A 12860-nucleotide genomic window follows, 5' to 3' on the forward strand; every position below is an offset into this window, starting at 1 on the left:
AATTTTTAAGGAACTCTGGAAAATTATTTTGCATTAGGTACTCCTTCACTTCAAGAAACTCGCTATTTTGCGAGAGAATCACTTTTGTTGTTCATCACTATCACAAACAATTGTGCCTACAATCGTGGTCGCTAATTTTAATTTAGTTTTCATTCTTTTTCACTCATGTATACCTTAGGTAGGCAATAGGCATTCTACGGTTAAACACAATTACAATTTGAATAAATTTTTTAATCGGTACCTATAATTATAATAGAATAAATTTCAAATTTGAAACTAAAACTATACAGCAAATTATAATCTAAACTGTAAGTTCTTATCCCGTCATCTAACATCTACATCGCAGAAATTATTGTTTCAGAGGAATTTCCTTTTGCAATGGTACCGTTGATCAATAAATCTGCCCCATCTATAGTATTAAAACTACTCGAACCAATGCTCGCCTGTTCTTCAATGATATCTGCTCCTGCGCTCTTTTCATAGTAAGTTCCAGGAATTGCAAGTTTATTTTTTAGAAAATTACAATTAGATTTGTAGTTAGCCTTTCTGAAATCTGTAGGTTTGACTTTACTGGCAAAATGAACCGGCTTAGCGTCTACGAAGCTGATTTTAATTTTCATGTTGTATGCCAAGCACCGGTATTGTTTTTCTCCTTTAACTTGCTTGGTGTAAAAACTTTCAAAATTGATTGCTGCGTTCGATATGTATGTGTCTGTGGTACTTGGTATTTTCGTGTATTCGTCCTGTTTGGGCTCTTCTTGAAGCACGCTTATGACTATCGGCGGTAGACGTGGGTATGCTCTGATGTAATCTGCAGCCACTTTAGTTGGCTTAAAAACGTGTTTATTTTTGAATTGTTCATTGGTGGCTCTCAGAAGTTCCGGCTCTTGTTCTTGCGAATTTGATAATGTTAGAAATTGTAGAATTACAAATAATGGTATTATACGTCTTGTTAGATTATAATACGACATCCTGCAGGTATACTGTATTATTCCTTCGAATGATTTGTAATTTGTTTTCACTTTTCAGGCAGAAATCGCTGAAAAACTCGCAAACGTTCTGTAGGTAAACTCTGTGGACAAGAAAAAAATACATCTCTGTAATTAAATTCAATCTTGAGGAGACAAGCTGAGTAAGTGAAAGTTCAATATATCGTCATAGCTTGTATGAATTGGGGTCTACCTTATTTGTATGGTGAAAAATTTTTGTTCGATTTTTTCGCTCCCACCCTCCCCCTCCTCAACATGACCAAAGGTGAGAAAATAATACCCTGAAAATTTCAGCCGCGCGCCGCCTAGGTGAAAAAAAAGTCCTGCCGGTGGGCTCCCAATTTTTCCACATATGAAAAAATTGAAGTATCAGGCTAAAGTTTTAAAATTGTGAACTTTTGTAGGGGGAGAAAGTAATTCTCTGTGATCGAATGGAGAAATCCTGTTCTGTCCTCGTCTGCAATAAGGATGTTGCTTGCATATTCGAACACATTACTTTTTCAGTTCTCAAATAATTGCATTTCTTCGCATAAATACAATTATCCTCCAACACTATGACCCATGACTCTTTCCTAAGGAGCCTCATGAACCGATGGTAATTCATGATTTAACGGGGATCTTGATATCGTGAAGTGCGAAGTCATAAAATAATAAAATGCGTTATAAACTGTCCAGGTAGGAAGCCCTGATAATGATTTGTCTCAGGGATAAAGCTATCAGGAAATGAATATGCATCAATTAGCCAAATAATAAATTCATGTATTGATAGAGTAATCACGTAATATCACCGTTGCTGAAATCAGATACATGAATGAGTCTATAATAATTATAATATCTTCTAGTCAAATGCATAATTAATGGAATGCGTAATCTGGTGGCAGGCTTTCAATGTCTTTAGTTGCAAAATGAGCTTAAAGCCAAAAAGCTCACTCACAACCCCCAGTTGGGGTCTTGGTTAAGAACATCGCGTTCTCTGGATTGCTGTGTCTAATGACGAGCTTATAACCCTGGCGCCCAAGTGCTAGTTACATTCCATGGTTCGCCATTTATGATCCTTCGTAACTTATATCCCACGAATCACGATATGGTAGAGATATAAGAACACGTAAAGCGTGACTTGGTATATTGGTCTGCAAAGGATTGGATAAGTTCCAAGCATCCTTAGAAAGGGTATCCGCAGCATAAATTCAAACTTGTAATCTAGACCACCAAAGTCTTTCACTGGGCAGCAAGAAATCGAGAGTGTAGGGAGGAATGCGTACAACAACTGGAACAGCTAGCAAAATGAGTTGTTGGAACTAACAACTGAGGAAAAAACGCTTGTGCAACAGCTTTTATAGACAAAAGTTCAATGTAAAAGCGGCAGGGATGACGGATGCTTTGACGTAAAGTAGGGACAAACAGCGCGTGTTGCGTACGAGGTACGACAATTTGAAAACGAGACTTTTGCCATTGCGTGAGTTGTAGTTACATTAGAACAACGGACGAGGTCTCATTTGAAAAAGGAGTGGATTTTCTATTACTGTACAAAATTTCAAGTTGATTGGATGATTTTTGCGTGTTTTACAGCTGCTTGAAGTGAACATCCTCCTTAGAGTCGGTCGTGAAACTTTGAGGAAGTCTTGAGGAGGGTCCTTATATTCAGGGAGAGGCGACTGTGAATTAGAGGAGTGGTGGAAGTCCAAAAAAGTCAAAAATGATGTTTAAAAGAGATAGGGAACTGTTGGAGGAAGCTCACTCAATCAAAACCTCACAAAAAGTAGGTCATGAGGAAAGCGTTTCCTAATGGTTGTGAGGAAACTCCCTCTGAGGTGAGTGTAAAATAATTTTTGGAGGAGATTGACCTCAAATATCTTCAGTGTAGTCATCCTTCAACAGAATGCCCCACAATTATTCTCCAAAACCCCCTTCAAAAATCTGTAGGGCCTTATTCAGAGGCAGCTTCCTCAAAATTTGAGTGGAGGCTCTTCAGTCATGCTCAATAATGAAATGAATTTTGATTTTCAGGTAAAAACTTTCTGAGAACGAAGTAAAGGTTATTAGGAATTGAATTTGGGGAGTAGAAATGCTGAGGAGGCACTGAGATGTCTTGAGGAGGCAAAAATTCCTTAAGAAAAAATTTGCAACACTCATTTTCACGACGAGGGTAAAAAAGTTGCCAACTTTGAGAGGCTGTAAAACACGCAAAAATCATCCAATCAACTTGAAATTTTGTACAGTAATAGAAAATCCACTCCTTTTTCAAATGAGACCTCGTCCGTTGTTCTAATGTAACTACAACTCGCGCAATGGCAAAAGTCTCGTTTTCAAATTGTCGTACCTCGTATATTTCATTGGCGGCAGAAAATATGAGGCGGTATCGTGGAAGGGTTGGAAAGTTGCGAATATTATTTGCATTTGACGTCACAAATTCCTTAAGTATATCAATCATGTATGACGTCACTACTACCTTATAGAATATGTAAATTCGTTCATTTTCTACCGCTTATAGTGGAAAAAGTGATCTTTTCTACCTGCTGATATCGCTCAAATGTATCGTAATGCTTGGGTTGCCAAAGCTCATCGTAAATTCCTATCGATTATTTGGAATGGTATTCATCGAGAATTGAATACTAATATCACCTATGACACAGCCTCAGCCGCTGCCCAAGCTACTAAACTTCTCAAAGTCATTGCGGAAGAGTGTAAACTCTCCTACAGTTAAGTCCCTACTTACGTAAAATTGACCTATATACCAATTTTAGTCCCCTGTCTCCACCTAAGTCTAACCAGTGGATTAGCGGGGAGAGCTCATATTTATGCCTACATCGCACCTCGGGAGTAATAAGGTCACATCTCAAAAAAGTGAAATTTTACAGGAGAGCGATTTTCTTGTTTTTAAAACTTGATTCATCATTTTTATCAACTTAATAATTAATTGTGAGGAATGAATAGCACCTCATTTTAAAGATCTGATATCCTACCTTCATTTAGCATAAGAACACTTTGAAAAATAAAATCATAAAGAGGAAATATTTCAATGTTTGGAAAACATTTTGAGTTATAACCTTTCATTAAAGTTGATGTGGAGGCGAAAGGAAGCGTCCAAAAGAAATTTCATGAAAACAAAGATGTAGAGAATTAAATTTCCAATCGACATAATGTTGTTAGTTTTTTTCTAGAGTGCTTAGTTTTTGAGTTTCTCTCTATATTAAAAAATCAAAACCCGTCAAACAACTTCTGGACGAGAGCGAAGGACTCGGAAGTCGGAGATGTGTTAGTAAAGCATTTACAAGACGTTTACAAGACGCTGTATGTTTGTGGTAGTGAGAGCCGAAATTCACCGAAAATGTTCGAGTGGTGGAATTGCAACGTGACGTGTATTAACATAGTACTGTGCAGTAAGGAACAGGAGAAAGGAGAACGGACAGTGTAGGTGATGAAAGAAGGTAGAGGGACAAGAAGAGCGGGAAAGCAGTACATATCTGGATTAAGTACAGGAGAGAAGGATAGATGAAGCGAGGATGAGGATATCACTAGATCGCCGAAGTACGTCCTGCTATTTTTTGATGGGGGGGGGGGGGGATATGGTTGTGAATTTTCGTAGTTCCCGCATTATAATGAATTCGTTCTGCGGTGCTACCATGGGCAAGAATCCATCGACGCTCAAAAAATGTTATGTGACTTCAATCATCCTGAGGCATCGGTTAGATTTAGTTTTGAGATTTTAAACTTTCAGGATTTTATTAAATTCAACTGTACACATATATCGTTATTATGACTGGTTGATTTTTTTGTGAGTTGAAGGAGCCAATTGCTTCGCAAAACTCGAAATTTACGGATTTTGAAAAAATCATGGGCTTAATAGATGTTTAGACCCTAAATAAAAAAGAGTGAGTTTTAATTTCAGTTGTTTAAGGTAGTTTTCAGATTCTACTGACTTTTTTACATAAACAAATTTCCCTGATTTTTGATTTTCAAAGTTTCAAGTGCGTACGACTAATTTTTCATTTTAATGTTTGATATTCGAAAAATTCAATTTGAACTTCGAGTGAACACAGTTCCGCGTGTTTTTTTCGCAAAACAATAGTATGTTGCTACGAATTCTTGAAGTACACAGTGGGCCACAGACCCCCCCAAAAACGGCGATAATTCGGATTCAACCCTCATCGATGTGAAATATGTCAATAAGTATGTTTTCGAGGTCGTAGAATTCGAATATGCACTTATTTTTTTGTAGGTTTGGGGGTGAGGCGTGGGGAGCGAGAAAATTTTAAATTTCGCTTATATTATCGTGTAATATATCGATTAATATGTTTTCGAGGTCGCAGAGTTCAAATCTGGAGTTAGTTTTTTGGTAGAGGTGGGGGGTGAGGCGTGGGGAGTGGAAAATTTCAAACTTTGCATCAATTATTGTGTAATATGTCGATTGATATGTTTCCGAGGTCGTAGAGTTCGAATCTGGAGTTAGTTTTGCAGTAGAGGTTGGGAGATGAGGCGTGGGAGGTGGAAAGTCCCAAATTTACTTTTTGATGTCTCTCTTCTCTCTATATTAAAAAATCAAAACCCGTCAAACAACTTCTGGACGAGAGCGAACGACTCGGAAGTCGGAGATGTGTTAGTAAGGCGTTTACAAGACGTTTACAAGACGCTGTATGTTTGTGGTAGTGAGAGTTGAAATACACTGAAAATGTTCGAGTGGTGGAATTGCAACGTGACGTGTACTAACATAGTACTGTGTTTGTAGTGGTGAGCCTTACATTCAAGCATGTTAGGCTGTTAGAGCTGACGTCACAAGCACTGATTTTTTTTGTTTTTATAAAGGAAAAAAAATGTAAGGAAAGTAAAATGCTCTACAAAATTAGGTATGTTTGAAAGTGCAATAGAAAACAAGATTTTAAAGCTCAAGTACAAAAAAATATGAAATATCAATTTTTTCCAGAAGTTTTCTTCTATCACGCAGATGACATTTAAACCCACCCTACTTTGTACAGAACTTTACTTCGCAATGCTATATACTTAATTTTATCTTACATAGATTTTGCTTTAGTTGCTGAAAGAAAAAAACTACGCTTCTTTACGGTCACATGGCAACCATTTAAATGAGGGAGGTTTTCTGAAAAATACATAAAGGCTATACGCGCCTAAGAGGGGTGAAATGGTCCCCCAAAACGTTCGAGTTGATATTAGCATGGAAGGTAGGTACCATTGAGAAACTTCCGCGTGGAAAGTTTCAGATCCACACCCCTTCCCCTTTTTGGGGAACCCCACTTTTCTGAAACTTCAATAACACGTTTCTCAGACCCATTTCAACAGATTTTAAAAATTTTTCGGTACGTTATGTATATCTTTATAAGGTTTCCCCACAAAAATTTTCAACCCCCTCCCCTCATTATTTAACCCTCAAGATGGCATTTTTTTTCATTTTTTTATGCATATCAAGAATCAAGATTGCGAGGTACAGTTTTAGAAACGCGTTTTTTGGATATAATTTTGACCCCAAAACGTCATGTAATTTTTTTCGACATTTTTTCAATGGTGCGGCGTGCTGAAAAGTTGGAAAAATGTGTCTTTAAGGGGGGGGGGGGGGGTGAAATGGGAATTTTGGCAAATATAAATATCAATGAGTAGGGTGTCGTTTTCTTATGATTCGGTACCGCTGGGCACGAATATGACGTCAGATTTTGTTTTACACTCACACAGCCCCTCCGGAGCCCTAAACCCCCCTCAATTTTTAATATTTGAAAAATAAACTTACTTTGATTTCATCATCAATTGACAGAAAATTTTTAGAAATTCATATTTTAAAAAAAAATGATAAGAAGAAAAAAAAGAATAAATGGGAAGTACAAAAATTGTTATTTAAAATATGAAAAAACAAATCATTTCCTCTTAAAAATAGGTACTTCAATATTTTTCAGAAGGGAGTGTCTCAAATTTTGTTTCATGATTAAAAAAATAGAAGAAGTTAGTAGACTACAAAGTGTCAAACAAACAGGACGTCATGTAAAAAAGAGGAAAACAGCAGAACTTTCTGGAGTGAAGGACAACTTTTTCAAATATTTTAAACGTTGGGAATCAAATGAAACCAAAATTCATCACTTTTCAGTCTTTACCGAGAAATTGTTATGGAATAAAATTAAAAACGGCTCAAATCATTTGATTTTCTGACTTCGAGGAGGTGAGTTGAGTTGATAGCGTTTTTATCAGTTTATTGATTAATAGCGACCTCTGGCGTGTATTTTGATATGTCACATGCTTTTTTCTTCACGCATATTTTGTGAATTTGCTCGGTGAGCATATGCTCATAACATCACTAAGGCTGATGGCTTCCCAGGGGCTATGTGAGTGTAGCAGAAAATCTGACGTCATTTTCGTGCTCAGCGGTATCGAATCATAAGAAAACGAGACTAAAATCATCAAAGTAAGTTTATTTTTAAAAATATTAAAAATTGAGGGGGGCTTAGGGCTCCGGAGGAACTGTGTGACTGTAAAATAAAATCTGACGTCATTATTCGTGCCCAGCGGTACCGTATCATAAGAAAACGACACCCTACTCATTGATATTATTTTATATTTGCCAAAATTCCCATTTCACCCCCCCCCCCCTTAAAGACACATTTTTCCAACTTTTCAGCACGCCGCACCATTGAAAAAATGTCGAAAAAAGTACATGACGTTTTGGGGTCAAAATTATATCCAAAAAACGCGTTTCTAAAACTGTACCTCGCAATCTTGATTCTTGATATGCATAAAAAAATGAAAAAAACGCCATCTTGAGGGTTAAATAATGAGGGGAGGGGGTTGAAAATTTTTGTGGGGATACCTAATAAAGATATACATAACGTACTGAAAAATTTTCAAAATCTGTTGAAATGGGGCTGAGAAACGTGTTATTTAAAAAAAATACAATTTAAACGAAATTTTGAGTGAGAACATAGGTGTTTGAGGTAAGGAAAATAATCTACGTAAAATTCTCTACGAGATGGAGTAGCTTAAAAAGTTATCCATGCGATAGAAAAAAAGTTATAAAAACTAAAATTTGTAAAACTCTTGGAAAAAATTGTTTTTAGTATTTAAAATAAGTACATATCTACCTACAAATTTACTCGAAATGTTGAATAAGGACATACGTGTTTGGGGTATGGAAGACGATCAAGGCTAAGTTCTGTACAAGATAGAGTAAGTTAGAAAGTTATCAGTGCAATAGAACATAAGATTTTAAAGCTCAAGTATCAAAAAATATGAAATATCAATTTATTCCAGAAGTTTTCTCCTATCACGCAGATAGGAATGGTTGACGGGCCATGAGGGGGGTTTGGGGGGCTCTGCCCCCCAAGCGAAGTTCCGAGGGCGCAGCCCGAGGAACGAGTCGGGGGTTGGGCCGCGAAGCGGCCAGGGGGCGGAGCCCCCTAGTTTCTCAAAAAACTAAAATTTCATGATATGTGCAAATTCATTTTTCTGAAAAGTGATCAATTTAAGAAAATTTTTTCATTTGGTACAAACCAATAAAAAATGCACTCCTTGTGACTATTTCTAACTGACAAACATTCAAAACAATCAAAACTATTTGTTAACACTTTGTTTGTACAAAATTTGCTCAAAAAAGGTGGAGTTTTTTGAGATGTACCCTTATAACTCCACACAACTTGCAATGTTGTTGAGATTTTGAGTTAGGCCATTTGCGTTTTTACAAGATCTAGATAATGTACCCAACTCAAAGTGTAATCTTTGGTTGAGGGGGGGTCATACAAACCCCAAAAATGCGCCTTATTACTCCCGAGGTGCGACATAGTACATAGAAATATTAATGACGCCCTAAATTGTTGTCGGGTTTCGAAAAATTTCTCTAATCACATTAGTAAAAATGAGTTGTGCTAAGGGAGCAAGCCTCTCCCCACTCCCTCATCTCAAAATATAAAAGAAATCAGAAAAATTGAAATTTTTACATTTTTTTCACATCATAATCCTTGGATTTGGTCCATTCTCATTAGAAATACTGTTAAATATTTCATGACCTGTCTGCATGATGAGAGGGTGGAACTTGTCTCCTTCCCCAGAAAATGAAAAAAGATGAATATTATTACATTTTTTTCTTCCATATTTTAATCCTTGGATTTGGTCGATCTCCATCAGAAAAGCACAAGGTCCCTATGTCAAACTTTTAAAAACTTGTAGAAAAAGTACGAATTTCTGAATTTTGACTTTGAGAAACATTGAAGCGGACGTGTTGTGATAAAATTACCCATGTCAAATTTTCACAGAAGACTTATTGACGTTCTGATATTTTGTAATGTAAGACTTGAAAACTAGGAAAAAATTGTCAAGAATCCCTATCAATGAGATTTCATTTTCAAGTTTAAAGCAAAAAAACATATCCATGACTTGAAACTATCTTTGCAGAGGAGACTTCACCTCCATTCAAAAAACAAATTTCAACTTTGCGAATCTCTATCATCTATGTAGGTGGTGGTGAGGATTGTAGAGGGGATTGAGAAAAGGACTTTCTGGAAAAAAGAATTATCTAGAAGCATTCTGCACAGAGATGAAAAATTTTCACGTAATTACAAGTACAAATACCTATAGACATCAATTTTCATTTTCAATTTTGGGGGTCTCATAAAAGAGGACCACCTTATTTATTTGGAGGACAAAAGGGTGCTTTTCTTGAAAAAGTGGTTATCTAAAAGTATACTCTGCTCCGAAATGAAACATTATCAAAAAATTTGTATAGATATGAATTTTTCATTATTTTTGTTGATTTTTTTCAATTTGAGGGGCTTTACAGGTAACCAACATGATTTGGGAGACCGGGGGATGGGAAAGGGTTTTCTTGAAAAAGTGTTTATTCAGAATGACTCTGCACATAAATGAAAAATTTTCAAAAAATTTCTACAGACATCAATTTTTAATATTTTTTTTAATTTCCGCAAATTTGAGGGGCTCCATGCGAGAGATCCAAGATCATTTTGGGGTCCAACAATGGTTTTTTTTTGAAAAGGTGGTTATGTAGAACAATTCTAATGTGGAAATGAGATATTTTTATTAAATTTTCCATAACTTTGAATTATTATCATTTTTTGTGATTTTTTCAACTTTGAGGGGCTCCTTACTAGGGGGCCAATATGGTTTAAAGGACCGGGGAAATTTTTCGCTTAAAAAGGGGATTGTTTAGAAACATTCTGGAACAGAAACAAAGAATTTTCATGAATAGAACTTTTTTCACAGATAGGGGGAAAATAAAAAATAGGGAATTATTTTCTCACCTGAGGTCATGTTTTTGGGGGTGGGAGCTACAAAATTCAAACTTTTCAAAATAAGGTACACCCTAGTATGAATATTTGTGTTTTCAGAAGGATTTTGGCTTTTGAAGGGCAGGAGAGAGGTATCATTCAATATTGATCAGATCTAATCATTTCTCCTTGTGAAACACTCAAAAATACCCCAGGCAAAATTTCAAAAAATGACTTTTTGACGAATTTTTGAAAATTTAAATGAGGTCCATCCAATATTATACTATAATTTTTATGTAATATTAAGAGTAATAAATCTTACATACCTTATACTGTAATTTAGCTGAACTGTCAACGAAACAATCAATGCGATGAAAAGAAAGACGTGAACATCGATTCGGAAACGAACACAGTCATTTAATAAAAATTAAAAAAATTACCTAGTTTTTATACAAAATTTATTGTATGTAACTACCTATGAGTATTTACGAATCTATCTGATCTGGAAATTAGATGGTATGCGTATTTCAGAAAAAAAATGATTGTTTGTAGTAGATATCCTACAAAGAGTCACATCCGCTGATAGTTTTTTATCGTTGGGTGTATGGTGTGGTGGTTTTTTTTAATAAAATTTATCTGATGACAAATTTACACGGGTAGGTATACTTACTTACGTATTTCAGGATAGTGAAAAATGATTAGTATCCATCGTACATTCCTACAAAGAATCATATCCGCTGATGGTTTTTCATCGTTGGTATGAAGAATTTCAAAGCGAAGTGTGATTAATTGGCGATGTTTTACTAAAAATAACATAAAACTATTCGGTTATGTGATTTCACATACCTACTTGAACAATTCATTGTCACATCCGGCAAAACTGTAATCGAGTTTTCCTACTTCCAAGATTGGGAAAACAGTTTTAATTGTTTTCATCCCATTTTCGTTGCCACAACCTCATGGTTTGTTTCCTAGGAGCCTATTTTTGACTTTTTAGCAAAGTATGAAATGCCACTTTCCAATGAAATGGGGCAGGGCTAATCAAGGATTTGCTTTCAATAATCAGGTGTGTGGAATGCGATTATATAAGATTGCCTCAAATTTGGGCCGATTGGGTATTTTGCTTTTTCGTAACTTACAAAAAATTGGCCCCTCATTTGCGAAATAGTTTTGAGGGACAGGGGGGCATACTACACATTAAAGTGATATTCATACAAATTGAAAGCATTTTTTTGGATCACTTCTTGTCTGGTCCAGGCCTTTATGGGTTTATTTTTCACTCATGTAAGTTTATTGGCCATTAAAAAAAATATTAAAATTTGAATAACTTTTTTAATCTATATATATTTATAATAGAAGGTAGGTACAGGTACCTGAAATTTGAAACTAAAACTATACAGAAAATTAGAATCTAAAGGGTACCCCGACCCATCTACGAGCACATCCAATAATTTACTTTTTCAGTGTTATTACATTTTATACAATCATTTCTAACTACCCGCTGTCATTATTGTTTCAGAGGAATTTCCATCAATAAATCTGCCCCGTCTGTATTATTAAAACTACTCGAACCAATGCTCGCCTGTTCTCCTATGATTTCTACTCCTGCGCTCTTTTCATAGTAAGTTCCAGGAATTGCCAGTTTATTTTTCAAAAATATACAATCAGATTTGTAGTCGGCCTTCGTGAAATCTGTAGGGTCGACTTTACTGGCAAAATGAACCGGCTTAGCGTCTACGAAGCTAATTTTTATTTTCATGTTGTATGCCAGGCACCTGTATTCTTTTTCATCGTCAACTTGCTTGGTGTAAAAACTTTCAAAATTGATTGCTGCATTAGATTCGTATGTGTCTACGGTACTTGGTATTTTCGTGTATTCGTCCTGCTTGGGCTCTTCTTGAAGCACGCTTATGACTGGTGGCGGTGGACGTGGACGATATGCGCTGATGTAATCTACAGCTACTTTAGTTGGCTTAAAAACGTGTTTATTTTTGAATTGTTCATTGGTGGCTTTCAGAAGTTCTGGCTCTTGTTCTTGCGAATTTGATAATGTTAGAAATTGTAGAATTACAAATAGTGGTATTATACATCTTGTTAGATTATAACGTGACATGGTGTAGGTATTTATGGTATACCTATTTCGAATTATTTGTAATTCGTTTTCAGGCAGAAATCGCTGAGAAACTCGCAATCCTTCTCTGACTCTGTGGACATAAAAAAAAGTACATCTGTATAATTCAACTCAATCTTGAGGAGCTAAAAGCTGAGAAGTGAATGTTTTAAACATAGGTATCTTGGATGAATATAAGTAGGTATGTATTTGTGTTTTCAGAAGGATTTTGGCTTTTGAAGGGAAGGAAATAAGGTATCATTCAATATTGATCAGATCTAACCATTTCTTCTCGTGAAACACCCTAAAATACGTCAGGCCCAATTTCAAAAATTGACTTTCATTTTCGGTTTTTGACGAATTTTTGAAAATTTAAATACTTATGGTTCATTTAATTGCATACTTAGTTACTAATTTTAAGAATAATGGTTCTTACCTACCTTCAACTGTAATTTAGCAGAACTGTCAACGAAACAATCAATGCGCGGTGAAAATAAAAATGTGAACATCGATACGGAAACGAACACAGTCATTTAATAGATATTAAAA

At 35.7% G+C, this 12860-nt stretch overlaps 2 long non-coding RNA genes across 2 annotated transcripts; both read right to left on the minus strand.

Annotated features, from left to right (window-relative positions):
- Nucleotides 1-210: 210 nt before the first annotated feature.
- Nucleotides 211-10802, minus strand: LOC135834916 (uncharacterized). Its single transcript, XR_010556790.1, has 2 exons — nucleotides 10528-10802; nucleotides 211-1072 (listed from the first exon to the last, which is right to left on the minus strand). It is a non-coding gene; the product is annotated as an uncharacterized LOC135834916 (long non-coding RNA).
- Nucleotides 10803-11525: 723 nt separating this feature from the next.
- LOC135834922 (uncharacterized) lies at nucleotides 11526-12860 on the minus strand. Its single transcript, XR_010556792.1, has 2 exons — nucleotides 12752-12860; nucleotides 11526-12405 (listed from the first exon to the last, which is right to left on the minus strand). It is a non-coding gene; the product is annotated as an uncharacterized LOC135834922 (long non-coding RNA).

The sequence above is a fragment of the Planococcus citri genome, chromosome 1 (genome assembly GCF_950023065.1).
Source record: "Planococcus citri chromosome 1, ihPlaCitr1.1, whole genome shotgun sequence".
NCBI classification, from domain to species: Eukaryota; Metazoa; Arthropoda; class Insecta; order Hemiptera; family Pseudococcidae; genus Planococcus; species Planococcus citri.